This window comes from Meleagris gallopavo, chromosome 4 (assembly GCF_905368555.1).
Source record: "Meleagris gallopavo chromosome 4, MGAL_WU_HG_1.1, whole genome shotgun sequence".
In the NCBI taxonomy this organism is placed as follows: Eukaryota; Metazoa; Chordata; class Aves; order Galliformes; family Phasianidae; genus Meleagris; species Meleagris gallopavo.
This window is the reverse complement of record NC_139407.1, coordinates 41,945,310-41,963,236: the sequence shown is the minus strand read 5'-3', so window position 1 is coordinate 41,963,236 and position 17,927 is coordinate 41,945,310.

The window sequence follows — 17,927 nt, the reverse complement described above, 5'->3', positions numbered from 1 at the left end:
TAACAGTCCTGAAAATAGTTATTCCTGGTATTGATAATTGAATAAAGGCATTAAATTTCTTTAGCTTCCACTAGATCAGGTTGCTCAAAGTCCAATCCTTGAACACTACCAGCACTGGGGAGGGTATTTTGTGTTTCCCCAGACCACAGATAGAAGTTTTTGTCCTTTGATTTTTGGTTTTGCACTCATAGAGCTCTTTCGTATTCTGATTTTTTTTGGGAACAGATAGTGTCAATTCCTGAACTCTCTATTTCTTCTGTCCTGTTTAGATCTTTCAGTAGCTTTGCAAAATGCAGTATTATTATAGAAGGACAAAATGTCAGTAACATATTTCTGTAATGGTTTCTTCTGCTCATTTTGTTTACAGAAATTCTAAAAAAGAAGAATTTTCACAGAAATGGACATCAGCATATTAAGTAGTATTTTTCAAAGCAAATTCTATGTAATAAATATCTTGGTTAAAAAGCTAGGATTATATAGGTGTATGGTTTTATATACAAATCTATACATATGTACATTGACCTAATATGCTGTATTCAAAAAGAATAATCTGAATATCAAATAAATTCTAAAAGTCATAAATAGCCCAGAGTTGCCTCATAAACAGTAAAAATAGATGACTGATCCATTCACAGATTATTCCTTCTGCTTTCTTACGGAGGCGTATTGTTTCCATGAAGGCTGGGACTGAAAGGGGATTAAGGCCTTGAATGCTGAAAATGCAGGTTACACACTGCGTGACTGATTGCAAGCACGTAGAATAAATTTTGTATTTGAAGAAATGTAATACATAGAAATTATTTGTTTTGGGTTTTTTATCTCTTTATTTTAATTCAAATATATTTGAGGAAGAAATAATGAATAATCTACTTTCCGTTAGTCTCTGTTTCAGCTCATTCTAGTGGAGTTAATGCCTCTTTCAAGCTAGATACTTCAAGAATTAAATTTGTGTATTTAAAATTTATTAAAAACCTTTTGAAAGCATTGAAAAACAACAATAAAAAAACTAATTACGTGTGGTCACTGCTACTAGAACAGGCTTGTTCTTTCATGATGAGTTGTCTTGAATTATCTGTCTTTTTTTAATTCGTTCACATGTCTCTGTAAGCAGTAACTTATGTTTATTCATGAGTCATTTTTTGGGGGTCAATGAAAATTCTACAAATGTATGTGTAGTATAAATTAGAGGCATCACAAGCAATTTTGCCTGTTTTATGTACTATCATTAAAGTTCTCTTTATTTATGAAACAATGAAGGTAAATGGTGCAGAATCAGACACTATTTATCAATTCTTTTGCAAGCATGATCTAAGACTCTAATTAGACCTTGTGGGAAAAAAAGCATGCCTTCTATTCACAGGAAAAAAAAAATTCTTTACTGTACGCAACTCTGACAAATAGTTCAGAAAAAACATTCATGGATATTCTTTTTGGAAGGGTTTTAATGCAAGCTGATGCTAGGATGTATTGTTTAAGTAATTTCCCCTGGGAACCTAATGCTCCACACCTTGAAATATCATCCTAGCTGACAATTTGCTTGATCTGGAATATGCTATATAATTTATTAGTATGCCAAAGAAAATAATATGGAAGTTTAAAGCAAACCAAAGGAACTCTTTAGTGATAAGGTAACTGAAGATTCCAGGTTGAGATACAGAACAGGTCAAGCAAAGTTAAATTAACACTATTGTAATTGCCAAACTCTACTTCAGTATGAATAATTTTACTCTATTTTTCTTATCAAATAATGTTAAGGTTTACTTTATTTGATTGTCCACTGATTATTCATCAGTTTATTCTATTTTCCTTATGCTGCTATACATTGTTAGATTCTATTTAGATACTTATTTATCTGGATACACTTTTTGGTACAGGAAATAATTGTTTTGTATAAAGTTCAAGGTTGTTTTTTTTAAAAAAAAATCCAACCTTTTGATGAGTTTTAGGAAAAGAAGGAAGAGTCTGAAGAAATCTGAGTTTTACTCTTGACTCTCACTTGGTAGCTAACATGAAATTCAGCCCATTCTCTAGGTAATCACTGCAATTAAGGCCAGCATAACAAAATTAGACATATTCTGATATGTACTATTCTGAATTGGTGGTTTGATGTTTTCATGTCTTATGCTATGACATATTTTGTTGAGAGGAAATCTCAACAATCTTTAGCAATTCCTAAAGTATGTTTTATATAGCTATTTTGAATGTCATATGGTAAAATATGCAACAGTTTAAAATATTGTTACAAATGGATAATTTATTGAATAAAAATATTGCAATATTTTGAGCAACTAGAAATACATGTATCAAAATGACTAGTAAGAAATCATTTTTTCAGGTGCAGATATTTCCATTCACAAGACAATTCTTTTGTAGAGGTAGTAACTTTTATTGTTCAGCTTGTATGGATGGGAACAAAATCAAAAACTCGGCCTGTAACCTATGGGGCGCTTCTGTGTTTACTTCAGATTGCATTGTAGAATCACTATTAATCTTCCCTTTCAATTCCTGAGGACCATTCCCCCTTATCCTATCACTACTCACCTTTTCTTCTTTCCCTTTTCCCATTTACTTTTCAGTGAAGCTCAAGGCCAACTTCCATATATTTTAGTTTGTAGGCATTGTTCTTTCTTTGTTTAGCATTTCACAATTTGCATAGTATCTGGCACATACAGTGCCTGGAAAGTGTAGAGCTAGACATACGAGACTTCGAGCAGGTAGTAACAGAGGAACTCTAGGAGGATTTCCTTGAGCCACAGACTAAACCTGTGGGTGTTTTAGCATAAGTAGCTAACTAATAGACAAAGCAAAATGGTGAGATCTTCTGTCCTTCCTATGTATTCTCAAGATTCATCTGTCTGCAAGTTATATTCTCAAAAGATACCCAAAAATACTCAAAAGCAAATCCCAGTAACCCAGAAAGTTTGAAGAGCTGGGAAAAAAACAGAGGTAATAAGATAATTTGTTAGAATACCTCTATATCCATTTAATGTTTTATATGTACTTTTCAGGTCATTTTAACTAACAGGGGAAAATAGCAATAAATGTTAAAAATCTAATTTAGTTTTACTAGAGAGCAACTGAAAGAAATTTCTTAAAATAGTTATAAGCTGAAGGCCATAAAAATGCTCCTATTAAACGTTTGAAATCAGATTTGAGCATACTATCAAGACTAGATGGAGTTTATATAGTTCTCCAAGCATGCTTTTGGACTGCAAAAGAAGTTAAGAAGTAGCTTAGACCAACTTGCTCAGATCCCGAACTATGTTGCTTAAAGAGCTCTAGAACTTAAAATAAGTACTAATTAAATGTAAATGCATTCACTGTTCGGTAACACTTCCTGCATGAAATTTTCATGTATCACTGAATAGATTCCACTGGAAACAGTTCTGAGTGAGAAATGTTACTTTTTATTGAAGTTATTTACCCGCAAGTTGTGTAATCAAAAGTGCATATCAACATAAATTTTTCCTACGCTGCTTGCCCACTGCCAAATGCCACTAGAGGTCTACATTTTCCAAACATCTACATAGCTTTTAGTTTCTTTGTATGATTTTCATCTCACAGAAATGAGTACACGGAAAGAAGAATGTTTTATTTCTGGGTTTCTTCTCAAAAATCTGAAATTCTATCTTGATGCAATTTCAAATAACAAAACCTATATATTTTCAGAACCCAGGTGTTCATATCAGTGAAATTTTATTTCCATTAGTTACTTTTTCCAGGATTCTTGGGCTCAGTAGTTCAAAAATATCCAGATACTCAATTTCATTTCTGAGCAACAATTTCAAAACTAACATTCCTAAATATCTTTCAGAAATTAAGTTTTAGAAACTTAGTTCTATTTTTATATTCAGTACAAATACCTAAGAGGGCCAATATTACTGCCTAAGAGAAAGTTCGAACAATTATTTCATACAGAGGCTGCTCATTTAGTGATGGAATTTGTTATCAATAGAAGATATTTCATCAGGTTGATTGGTGTATGACATGAATTATGCATTACACAGATATAATCACTGTTCTGAAATGCGTCTAAAATTTTTAATCTTGCTTTGAATTACACAAGGAAAGTAGCATATACAAGTCAAAACTTCTTGCTTCAGTATAATTGTTACATGTTAAGAAGATAAAAATAGTTTCAACATTTTTCTTTCATTCTATTAAGGCACAAATTTCATATGTGGGCAGATATAGATAATTAACTAAACATATACACATCCCACAAGCCTCTGAATCACCTAATCACATCTCTTTTCTCAGATAAATATTCCTTTCTTTTGTTTCTTTTCTTTTCTTTCTTTTTTTTTTTTCTTTTTTTTTCTGATCTTGCATATTTCATCTTGGTTTTATGCTAATAAGTTCATTATATGTATGGAATTGATCAAGTTTCTGTTGATAGAGTAATTTTTGAAGTAACTAGTAACTCTGCCTGAAACCACTTCTTCACAGATTTTAAATTGTGCTGTTTGTATGCCTGCTTATAGACTGAGTGAAATTCTGTTATTTAAGATTATTATTTACTTAGTTCTTAATGTCGCTTCTTAATAAAATTAAAACTAAAAGAAAACTTTCCTGTCTGATACATCTGAATCATTGTGTTAGATACTGACAAGGTGGCTTTGGTAGCATACACTATCCCATGGCCTACTGACTTAAAAGAGTATTGCTTGAAAGCACTCATTAAAGGAAATTGTCATTCATCTGCTCTGATATATATATATTTTTTTTTTCCAAAAAATAGGTTCTTACACCTTCTGGCCGAGGCTATTTCATAAGTACAAGATGAGGAATATCAAAGAGGAAAAAAATTCCTTCTGCAAATAAGTTCACTATTACTTATTACTCAATTAACTGATTTTTTTTTTCTTTCCACATTAATCATCTTGATACATGACAGATTCCACGCATTTTTCCACTTGTTGATCTCTTCTATGTAAGTTTGTACGTATTTACTTGAAATTTCACTTATGTGATTCCTCCCACAAATTTTATATCATGACTCATATAAATTTTAATCAACATTCTTCATATGAATATTTCTGGATATATTTTGCTTCAGTGTATAGCACTTGTAATCACTTGAAACATCATTTTTCTTATTTCTAAGGAGTACAAGAAAATCTCTCTGCATGCTTGCGTTTAGGCACACTCAGAACAATTGAATATGGATTGTTGTCAGATTCATTTTACCAGAGTTGCTAAATACTACCAGTTTTGAATCAGGGAAATTTCTGAATCTTTTAAAGTATTATATGAACAGTAAGATATATTTAACAGATATATCACACCGAATCATATAGAATGCCCAGAGTTGGAAAGGACCTTAAGGATCATCAAGCTCCAACCCCCTGCCACAGGCAAGGCCACCAACCTCCACATTTAATACTAGACCAGGCTGCCCAGGGCCCCATCCAATCTGGCCTTGAACACCTCCAGGGACAGGGCATCCACAACCTCTTTGGGCAGCCTGTTCCAGCCCTTCACCACTCTCTTTGTAAAGAACTTCCCCCTGGCATCCAACCTAAATTTTCCCTCCCTCAACTTCAAACCATTTCCCCTTATCCTACTGTTATCTACCCTTTCAAAGAGTTGATTCCCTTCCTGTTTATAGGCTCCCTTTAGGTACTGATAGGCTGCAATGAGGTCACCCTGCAGCCTTCTTTTCTCCAGACTGACCAAGCCCAGCTCCCTCAGCCTGTCCTAATGGGGAGCTGCTCCAACCCTCTGATCATCTTTGTGGCTCTCCTCTGGACCCTCTCCAACAGCTCATTGTCTTTCTTGTACTGGGGTCTCCAGACCTGGACACAGTACTCCAGATGGGGCCTCACAAGAGCAGAATAGACGGGGACAATCACCTCCCTGTCCCTGCTGGCCACCCCTCTTCTGATGGAGCCCAGGATACCATTTGCTTTTAGAGCTGCAAGGGCACACTGCTGGCTCATGTTAAGTTTTTCATCCATCAGGACCCCCAGGTCCTTCTTTGCAGGGCTGCTCTCAAGGTCTGCTCCTTCCAGTCTGTATGAATGCCTGGAATTCCTCCGGCCCAACTGCAAAACCTTGCACTTTGCCATGTTATTATCATATATATCATATAAGATCATATATGATTAATTAATTAATTAATTAATTAATATTATGTCTTCTCCCTTTTTTTGTTCTCACTTGTTTTTGGTTTTACGATTATTAGTGTAGTTCTCATCAAAGTTATGTTTTAACTATACATGATAGTATGCATTTTTCTTTAGTATGTCTCACATAGACATAAGAAGTAGAATTAATACGTACTTGTCCTCTCACCTCTGCTTATGCTGACCTATTAGCACTATGGGTAAAGAATTAAAAATGTCCTCAATGAAAAGTCAATTTTTTTATGTAGAGCTCTCCTTTCCAACTTTGTAATCCATGAAGGCTTCTAATACTCTCTCCATGATTGTCATGCAAACAGAGTGAAACCATCCAAATGTGCAACTCCATATTCAAAATGAATAAGCAGAGGAATATTTTGGCACTGATGTCTGTATGTTGTTACCAAGACTAAGTTTATTTTTTGATTTATTTTTAAAGCATGTGTGCTCTGCTGCTGTCCCATTTTCATGGTGTTTTCACTCTCATTGAGGTCTAAGGGTCCTTTAGAATAAGCTTAGCCTGTACCTCCTTGTTTTTTCTCCTGCTCTGTTTTCAGATTTAGGCCTTCCATAGTGCTTTTAATTATCTCTGTTGCCAGGAAGTGGCATAAAATTAAATTTTTTCTCCTGGAAATAATTTCCTTTGGGTGGGATGGATAGTCCTGTAAGATTTGTATCCAAACATTTTGTTTTTCTTCATCTTTCAATGTGTCCCTCCTGATTTTGAAGTTTTCTGCCCACAGCAGGACACTTCTATCCATAAGCTGGAAGAGTGTGCATAACATAGATCAGACTGCTTCGGATCTTCTGTTTTCTTTCTTTTTTTCTTTTCATTTTTTTTCTTGCACTGTTTCCTGAGTAAAGGAGTTCTGTACCTAAAGAAATCTCTCACATAGTTCCAATTCACTGCTTGAGTGTTCTCTGTTGAATCCTTTAATTGTTATGTTGAGATTTACTTGAAGAGTTCACAATAGAAAGAAAGCATGAGTTCTCTCTCTCCAAGTATATTATTAGTCTGTTTAGATTTCTTTTCTTTCTGAGCTCTAGACCTTCTGAATCAAAGAGAAATGTCAGCGTTAAGGCTCAGTGGTAACATAAGTACATGTACAGAATTTAAACACTGAGAAGTCATGTTTTCTGACTAGTCAGAAGCTCTACATCTCTTAGCTCTTAGTGATACAAAAAAACAAACTTTTGGAAAACTTCAGGAATGAAGTTTTTATTCAATTTCATGAAGTGTTTATTTAATTTTTTTTTATCCTCTGTCTGCGTCAGAAACCTTTTAGTGGGTTTGAAATATAGAAATAGACATGGAAAACATTATGTATATTTTAATTGCTTCCCATTCCATAAGCACATAAATACACAAAAGGATTTGAAGATATCTTAAATGTTGTGCAATACAGTACAAGTTATGTTCACAATATTTCATCACAGTTATCAATTTATGAATCTCAACATTGCTCAAAATATATTAGTGTCTTGCTTTTACGTCCTAAAAGAAAATAAAATCTTCTATCAAAAATGCAAACCCCAAAATATAGGCATGAAATATACTAAATTATCTAGACAAGAGATGGAAAACTGTTATGACAACAGGCTGCACTGATTTCCTATATTTTGACATTAGATGATTGCTACATTTCTACTCTTGATCTCAGATATTAAAAAAAAAAAAAGCAACAGAGAGATGATTTTTATTTGTGTTCTACTTAACAGAATGCAAAACTGAAATGAAAATGAACTGTAAAACAGAAATGCAGAACTGAAAGAGTAACATTTCATAAAACAAAGAGCCTAGACTCCAATATTTTTCCAAAAAATTTGTTTTTCCCCAGGCAAACAAGTAACCCTGGCAGGCTGGTTGATTTTTCTCACCAATTAATCTAGAATGTTAAGAACTATTGTAGTTCTCTATCCCCAGCTAACAATGACCTAGTTTAAGCTACCGATTTCTGTTAGGAAAGAACCCATTAAAAGAAAAAAAATTCCCTCCAGGCCATCTGTTGTTTATTTTTGCTATTAGCTGCAAACTGTTCTCTTGGAGAAAAAGGGTCAGTTAGTTCCACAGGAAATAGGAATATTCTGCCCTTTCATTTACCACTTGGTAAATAGTAGCAGGTATTACTTTTTCCTTATAATGTTTAAACAGGTAGAAGTGGGTAATGTGATAATGTAGTCTTTATAACTATTGTTATTTGAAGTCAATATCCAAGTGGCTGAATATGGATGCAAGAAATCCTTGACATTTAGTGTTGCAAATGGTGTAATGTTCTGATGACTTACTTGATTCCAATTTCTCTTTTGTTCTTTTTATATATCTGTAAGATTCTTACAAGTTAATGGCAAGATAAATATTATCAAACAAACATTTTTAAAGTTTACATTTTTATTTTAGCTTAGTTTTATTTTGTTTAATTAGGAATTTCATAAGATGAAATTACCACAAATAATTTTACATAAAAATGTGCCATTTCAGTACTTCCGTGTTTTTCAAATACTCCCACCTATTAATCAGCTATGGAAAAAAAAGGGGGGAGGAATTTTACCCACGCATTTACTGTAGCACTGAGAAGAGGGAAAGAAATAGAAATACACAGAAAGCATGTGTGATGATAACACACACTGCAGGTATGAAGTAATTTATTTCTTAACTTATGCAACCGTATCTTGCAACAGCTAAAGTTAAGGAAGGCCAAAGCAGTGGGTGGTAGTTGAAGAGAAGAGCAGTGAATCATACAATTGTAGTGAATGAAATGCTGAGCTTTTAATGAGACACATAAACAATTAGTAACACAACCAATAAGTTTTTTTTTTCCTCTTTCATTTTTGCTTTTTTTTAAATTAGAGTTGTGCAATGAGCAGCAAATTATTTTTTTCACTTATTGTCACACTACATAGTAAATTATAACATTACTCAACCTGTTCAGAAGCTACACATTAGTAATAAATCTGGAGGCAATGAAAAAACACAGACCAGGACCGCATTTTTTCTTTGGACTGCTCTTCACAGTGGTGTTGATTCACTTTAAATTAACTTTATTAAAAGTAAGACCAAATTTGTTTTGTGTCACGTGATTTAATCCAAGAGGAACAAAGCATAAGAAGGACACAATTCCTCAGAAATAAAATTTATAACTATGACAAAAATCAGTTGCAAATCTCCTGGTTTCAATAAGCACTCTATGACTTAGATGTTTGTACATATAAACATTGGGATATTTGGAGATCTTGGTTTCTAAATGATCCTGGCAGTCATTCTATGCTGGTATCTATTACACAGAATACTGAAGCTTGTAAGAAACAGGCATTATTTTTAAGGAATTATAGAATCATTTTTTAGTTAAGCTTTGGTATTTTATTATCTGTTTTAACACCAATAGTAACTGGTATGTTCTGTCAGAATAGCATTTGAATAATCATTTCTGTACACTGAATTTCTGTTCCAGTAAACACTTGCTTGTTCTGACTATTTTTATCACATTTTGCTTCTGCAGGATAAGCTGGAACCATTAATGTGACAGTTTCAGATGATTATACTACACTAAATGCCAGTAAAATTTATTTAAGCTACTTTATTGCATCTGTTCCATAACATATGCTTCAAAATGTTTATCACAGTGCAGTAGGGATTGCAGAAGGGTCATTGTTTTTGTCTAAATTTCCCTAGTTTAACCTCAAATAGTAAAGACAAATCACATAGATTCAAGTGGGTCATAAGCCTTTCCTATGGATTTGGATATGAAACAATTCATAGTCTGTGTTAAAATGAGTAGATTTAAAATAAAGTAATATTATTTTACATAAGATTTGACATACAAGTCAAACAGAGGAAAGCCTTTCTGTGGGAACACTAACCTGATTCCATCGCGGCACTTCTGCTCCTTATGCCCAACTGTGAAAAAATAATTATAAAAAATGATTTCATATGATTTTATTGAATGTTTAGTTTGCAAAGAGACAGCGTAATATTGTAGAAAATGCACCAATCACAAATTTACATGTTTTCTTTTAACTTCCACAAATCTATTGCATTCTTAGGGTACATTCTAGCACAATATGAATGCACTACTGCCATAGCTGGGAGGGAAAACTCTCTCCTGGTTTACACTGCTGTTTAGTGTTTCATTCTCTTTGAATGAAATCTTTCCCCATTGGAATGAGATTTGCTTGCAATGATTTCACTAGGATCAAGCTGAAAGCAATGCTGTGGGTGAAGGTTTACAATCTATTTATAAAGTGGCATGGTCATTCTTTCATTATTATCATGAAACCATTCTTTATTCATGTTATCATTCTGTTTGCTTTGACTACTGCTGCATTTTAAGCATAGCTTTTCACTGAGGTCTCCCTAATGGCACGCATGTCTCTCCTGTTTTTTCCACTTGATTTAATTTACAGCCGCCCATGAGCATGTGTAAATCAAAGGGAAATATCAAAGTAAGGAAAAACAGAGGAAGACACTGTAATTAAGAGGGCAAAAAATATTTCTGATTTTTCCTGAGTAATAACACTGGGAAGAACACAAAATAATATATGAATACTCCACTGAGAAAAATAGATGCAATTGTTTTCTTCTTTTTGGTCCACTGTTGGATGATATCGCATTATAAGCAAATTGAAGAGCAAAATAGTTCAATTGTGGTAACACTTCTTTTTTTCCTCACTATCCTATATGTGTATTTTCTAGGTATTTTTAATCATAGCTTAAAAATCCTCAGAATATTTTGACTTTTTGTGAAAATAACAGAAAATCTTTAACAGGTCAGATTCAATGGGATGAGAAAGCTGTTTTGGATTTAGTGCAAAAATAATATTTTTCCTACAACCTGAGGAGTCAAAGTCAACAAAGTTACAAGACTAGAAGATGCTATCCACAAGGTGAAACAAGTAGTGTTAACTATGCTTCACTCTGGTATGTCATGTATTAGGTGTGCATCTTTGATTCCATCAGCTTACCTGATGGAGTACAAAACAAAAGGTATGATTTTTGAATTAGAGGAATTTTGAATCACAGCTGTAAGTATTAGGGGCAAATAATATATAATAAAAAAAAAAGTGAGCACTGTTTCAAAATTCCTTCTATTACTGCTCTTTTTTTCTACACGGTAAACAGAGCTTTGAAACTGACAGTTGTAATAGTTGCACTAACTTTATGATTGCATTACTATTCTGCAATCAGTTTTGACATAAAAATCAAATTCCATTCAATCATTTGTATTCAGTATGTTTTGAAGCAAGTAGTGTGAATATGTGTAACCCATTTTTTTCTCTAAACACTGGAATAAGTGAGCTTAAGTGACAAGCTGTACCATACTGTTCCAATGTTTTCCACAGGAGATGAGAAAATTTATGTTAAACTTCCTTCTTCCTTAAACTCTACTACATTCATGGTAAGTATCAGATAAACAGCTCAGATACAAATCCAAACTGTTGTATTACTCTTAGAAGCATCTTGAGACACATATTACCATGAGTACTAACAGAATAGCTATCTACTGCTTCAAATTTGTTTAATTTCCCCCCTTGCAGAGTGCAAACAACATTCCAATCTTTGTCTAGATCTTCAAAGGCATGCATTTTCCTTCTGAATGAATAGCAAAATTACTGATACTACTAGCTCCTGTGGTGAAGACTTCCTTTAAACAAATCTGTATATGTGGATGACTGTACTTAAAGATTTAAATTCAAGAGGTATTTATTTTTTGGATTGAAAATCCAAGTAATAATTCATGTATCTGTTCAGTATCTGTTTTTCATTTCTAGAATATCTGTCATTTTACTATGTGATTTCAAACATTTAAAATTGATTTTAAATATATTTAAAAATAAATAGTGTTAATATCAGACTTCTTGAAAATGTTTGAAGCTCTTGCTAAGTGAACTGAAAGAGAAGAGCATTCCTACTCCCAAAGTGTGCTCTTCACAATAAGGGGAGCTTCCTAAACAACTGTCAGATGAAGAAGAGTTTTTCTGAACAGTGAACCCAGCAGCAGAGGAGCAGTATGTGCTAGAAAGTTTGTCTGCAAATTTTATGACTGCATTCTTCATGATAATAAGCAAAAATTGGATAATGTGGACCACAGGACTTGATATCACCTTTAGTAGAGGTAGCTGCTTCTTGTATTCATACTGAACTGCTAAAACACTTATTGAACTAAATTGTTTCCCATCAGTACATACAAAGATTTATATCTCTCTTGCCATATTAAAATTTGTGAGACAGAACAAACATTAGGGGGAAAAAACAGCAAAATATGCACCAAAACACTTTAAATTGTTATTTATAATTGTATATCTCTATTTTTTTAATAATCTCAGAAGAGATTATTTAAAAAAAAAAAAAAAAAACATAATCACTGTGCTTCCACTGTAAGAATCTTGGTATTGCATCTTTTTCTCATACTAGCAGTCAAGTTGAAGTGAGTGAACACACAGTTAAATAAAAGTCACTTTTATGCCCCTAGAGACATCTCAACTTGTTGGAAATCCATGTTGGCTTCTTTTTATAACGTCATTCTTTCTTTAAACTGCCCTTTTAACTATTTGAAAATCAATTATGTCATCAAGTCCCACAAAATTGGAACTGATCTGATTTTGCTAAATTTATTCTTGCTCAAAATGTTTTTTGTATATACAACAGAAAATCTGATTAATTTCTAAGTGTTTAAAGCCAAAAGATGCCAACTCATCAAGTCTTCTGAACTGTGAAATAAGAGTGCATTAAGTCCCCGCAAAGGCTGTAGGTAGACAAAACACCTCCCACTAATTCCTAAGCTCCCTGGAATCTTAGGAAATTAATTTTTGCAATAAACTGAACAGGTCTTATTCTGATAATTCTTATGATAAGCTCCGACTTCAAGAAGACACTACTAGTGTAAGGAAGAAAAAAAGTTTTCTGAGCATGTGGATGTGTTGATCTTGATATCAGTCTCTAAGAACAATTTGAGTATATATTTTATATCAAAGTTTGTTCTTCTCACTCTATTTCTCTGTGACTATCCACGTTTCTGGGGAAGATTGAAAAAAAATAGGAGAAAAAAGAAATGAAACATTTACCCACCCTTTTTCTAGGGTTAATAAACATAAATTAATTCTTCAAAGCTTTAGGAAATCCGCCTCATGCTCACACTTGAAATTAAAGAGAAAGTAGCTTAGTACTTTCTGAATGTAGAGTACAACAAAAGCAATTCCTGTTTTACCTTGGACGTCTGGAGGAAAGTAAGTGTGAAAATTAGCTTTCAGTGTGGTATCCAGGTTTAGCAGTTTAAAAAGATTATCACAGAATACACGATAACCCTTTCCGTAGTAGTAATTATTGCCATTCTTTTGATTTTCCCCTAAATACTGGGAAATAGCATGCCTGTAAAGTATGCCACTGCATGTTATCCAGTGTCCAGGTGATAGTGAACCTATAGCACATCAGTTCATTGTTTTTAACTACTTTTACTGATATCTAAACTCTAAGAAGTACTGAATTGGGTACAAGAGATAAATACTGCATTTCATATTATCTTCTTAACTTTAGAAATCACTGTTTTGTTGAGTAGATCTCTTGCCATCCCCCATTTGAAGTATAGCATTGTGAACTGATTTGCTCAGTGAAAAACTGTAAATGTGTCGAGAAGTTATTTTTAATTCCTTTTAAATGCTTTGTTATAGCCCTCTGAGCTCTCCAGGTAGTAGAACACACAAATAACTTTTGTGAAATGTGACACCTACACTTGTAATAATATTTTCATAGCAATGTTCTCAATGCTCTCTGTAGAAGCAGGGTAACTATCTAATTTCTAATTGATATTCCTCCTTTTATTTTCTGAAACTCTGTTCTAGTATACGGTAGCTATAATCAGTATTCCTTGTTCCAGATATGTGTCTTTGTGCTTGGTTCTAGATCTTTTGGATTAATATTTATTAATTAAAATTTGCTGAACATTTTGAAATACTTGGAGAAAAGCATTTTATCTACTCCATAGGTTACTCTATGGGACTCTATTATTTAATGTTCACGATATGCCAAACATTTAGGACTTTATGCATTCTATGTATTTTTTTTAACTCATTAGTGTAAATTATAATAAAAAATGTTCTACATCGGGTGGCAACAAGTCAGTCCAGTAGTATCAGTAAAAATGCTTTAAAGCAAAGTGTTAAGATTGAACAATAATGATAACTTCATTGGAGTGAATACAGTTAAAAAAAAAAAAAAGACAAAAAACAAACAAACAAAAATGAAAAAAAATGAAAAATAACATTATATTAGAGATCATGGCTATCCATCCATGGCTTAGGAGTGTTTTTCAATGGAAATTGGAAGTCTGCTTCTAACTTTGTATAATCACTGGCCAGGAAAATAGTCCTGAAAATCACAAGAGGAATGTGATTATATATACCTAGTCTTAAACATGAAGACTACTTTAATGAAATTAATGGAAAAGTAAAACTTACTGTTCTTTTAATCTTCCCTCTTCTTTTGACAATTCACTTTCTCTCAAGGAAAACTATGAATAAAGAATGTAACTGTCTCACTGCTGTCCTTGAGCAATCTTTAAGGTCATACTGTTTTTCTTCAGGTTGGAATACAAAATAAATTCACATGGTGAGACTGGCATTTCTAGCACATGGAGAATTAGTTATACTCTTTTGGTGTTGTATTAATTTTAGTCACACTAATCTCATTTCTAGAAACTTCTAGATTTCACAGCCATGTTTTTAAACCCTTGTTCTTAAGTTTATTAGTGAATATCTCTAAAATTGATACCTGAAAAAGCAACAAAACAAAACAAAAAAAAAAATTACATTAAAATATAATATTTTAGATGGGACAGGATCTAGTCACCTGTTCAAAACAACACTTGTATTGCAACCACTGTTAGCTTTTTCTGTTCTACTCTAGTTTTATAGCCATTTTGTAGCCTTTGGTACTTCAGTGTCCTTCCAGCTAAATACCTTAAGCTTTCCACAAAGCATGGGAGAATTTTCAGTTATAGTAAAGCTGACAGGATCAAGGCAGTCTTTCCAAGCCTTATGCTCATATGAGCCCTAAAAGAATTTCTGTATTAAGTTGGAAAAAAGAAGAAAAAAAAGATGTTCAAGACTAGATCTCCAGGATTGACCCTTGTTGTGGTCTGCTTACATTTAAGTACTGGTTCCTCTCTTTTTCATACACGGTTCTTTCAACTCAGCCTTCTACCCTGAAAATGTTTTGAGATCTTGTTCTTTGATTTTCTTAACATCAATTGTCCCACACACTTCAGATTAAAAAAAATGTAGCAAGTCATCAAAAACCACAGTGTCATCTTCTCAGATTCTATTCTCAAATGTCCAACCAAAGTACTTCACATTTTTGTATGTAATGACAGATCATCCTAAAGGTTAATGTTGGCCATCTGGTCTTTGTGACATTCAGCAAAGAGAACATCCAAATGCCCTCTATCTAGATAGAGATTTCAAATAACACAGGGAGGAGAAATCAGCACAGAAATGTTATGAAAATTCATAACATGGAATTCTTTAATTTACATAGCAAGTGCACCTGCTATGCAAATTATATGTAGGAAAAGAAAGATAAAAAAATATAATGTCTCCACCTAAATTTAAAATCACTTTCAAATATTTGCTTCAGGCTTTCCCAAAGCTCCCAAAAGCTTCCTCCTCTCCGCTGAAATTATTTCTTTGAAGTATTTGATACCTCCTAGCACATCAGCCATTACAGTGAAAAACCTTATCACATACCATTTTCCTGTTTACTTTTCTGCTGTCAGGTAGTAAAGGAGAAATACAGCAAGTGGTGCAATGAGTTGCATTCTATCTTTTCCTCCTTTTACTTTCCCTTCTAATACTGCTATGAGCAAGTAGGGCACCAAAAAAAAAAAAAAAAAAAAAAAAAAAAAACAAACAAGCAAACAAACAAACTCACCACAAAACTAAAAATGTTATAAAACTTTTCAACGTTTTCAGATAAATACTGTCATTGAATAATGGATATGATTGTGCTAATCTAGGCAACTGAAAATATTAGATGTACTTTAGGACATGTCTTTGATCTCAAAGATTTGCTAATAAAAATATCAAAAGAGTAGTAGTAAGTACACAAAAAAAAAAAAAAAGAAATATTTGGTTTTAAAAAAATGAAAGTATAAAACTATGTGAAGAAATATTTAGTCCTTTCTGCAAACTTTTTTTTCTCCTTTTCAACACTGCATGAAACTTCAGTGCTTATAGAATTTAATGCAGCCAGAAAATATCTATCTAGGTAATATAGGTAAGTGGAAAATCTGACAAGTTTTTTTTTTCCCCAGTACAAAACATCCACTAAAATAGCAAATTGAGGGAATGCGGTGGCTGAAATTGTGCTAAATCATTAATGAGAGCTTGGTCTAATTCCTCCACCTCCTTGATAAACCTTGATAAATTTTTTTGCAAGATACCTGTAAGGTGAAGTTAATTCTAAGCATGACTATCCAAGTATGTGTATCTTTACATACTTTGTTCAACAGCCACATTTCAACTGGTATATCCTTATTTTAGTATTCCCATTTTTTCATATTTCAGGTAGTCAAACTAGTGGAGTCATACTCAAAATTAGTCCATGCGTTTTCATTCATAATAGCTGGGTAATTATTTATCTACAGCTTATGATTTTACATATTCTGACAGCTAAAAATAACTGTGCATTCCATAAATTTATCACTGCTTTTCAGCAGTGTTAAGTGCATTTCAATTAGCATTCTGTGGAAATGCTGAATTGCAAATCCTTTTCAAATTAAAAGGAATGGTCTATCTTTTCAATTCTTTCTACAGTGATAATTTCATTGATTTGACTTAATACACATGTGAGCCTGAGCACATTTGCATATAAAATGCTGCAGGGCCTGAAGGCCTAATGCAAAAAATTAGTTTCAGTGTTTTTATCTTCTGGTAGCACAGAGCTCCCCATAACAAGCTATTTTGGCAACCTTACAGTTCAATATGCATTGTACAAGTGAGAAAGCCCTAGTTTTCTCCAAAAATGGTTTTGGAATTTGTCCATACACTTGCACTGCTGCCCAGTGGCTGATACTGCACTCCCTGGGATAACCAACAACAACATGTCACTGACGCTGCACTGGCTTCCATTTAAATCCCTTCATTTGGATGTTATTAGAATGGTACTGAGAACAGAAGAGTAGTTTAGTTTTAGGAGAATTAGTGGCTGAATTTTTAGCCATGGAAGTGATATTAACTCTAATGGGAATTGCAAATTCCTTGTACCTTGTCACAAATACTATTTCATGATTCCAAATGACTATACTCATGTTTTATATTTAATGTTTTATTTTCAAATTAGAGTGATCTGTGGTCTGACGGTGATATACAGGCAGTGAACACACTCTGCAATCAGCAAACCTGCTCAGATTCATCAGAGCTTTGTCATGAGCATTAACCCCACTCCATCCTCAGCTGGGCTAGATGCACAGGTCTGTTCATCACATTCATTATCTGACAAGATGCAAGAGACTCTAACAGGTTTTGGGAACACAGATAACTTGATCAGTACTGTGAAGAGGTCAAGAGGTCACAGTGGGGAAGAGAAGGGCTGAGCTAAAAAAGCAAGCATGGAATACCAAATGCTCCCCCCAGGACTGTGCTGATAGGAACAGTGTCTACAGAAATGTTTCTGCTGATTGCATTCAACAGCCATCTGGGTTCTGTTTTTAGCTCAAGGATGTGTTTCTTGTGTGACCTTGGAGAAGACAACTCAGATAAAATTGTTGCCACATTGTCACTAGCTGTAAAATATCCATTCATTTCTATGTACGC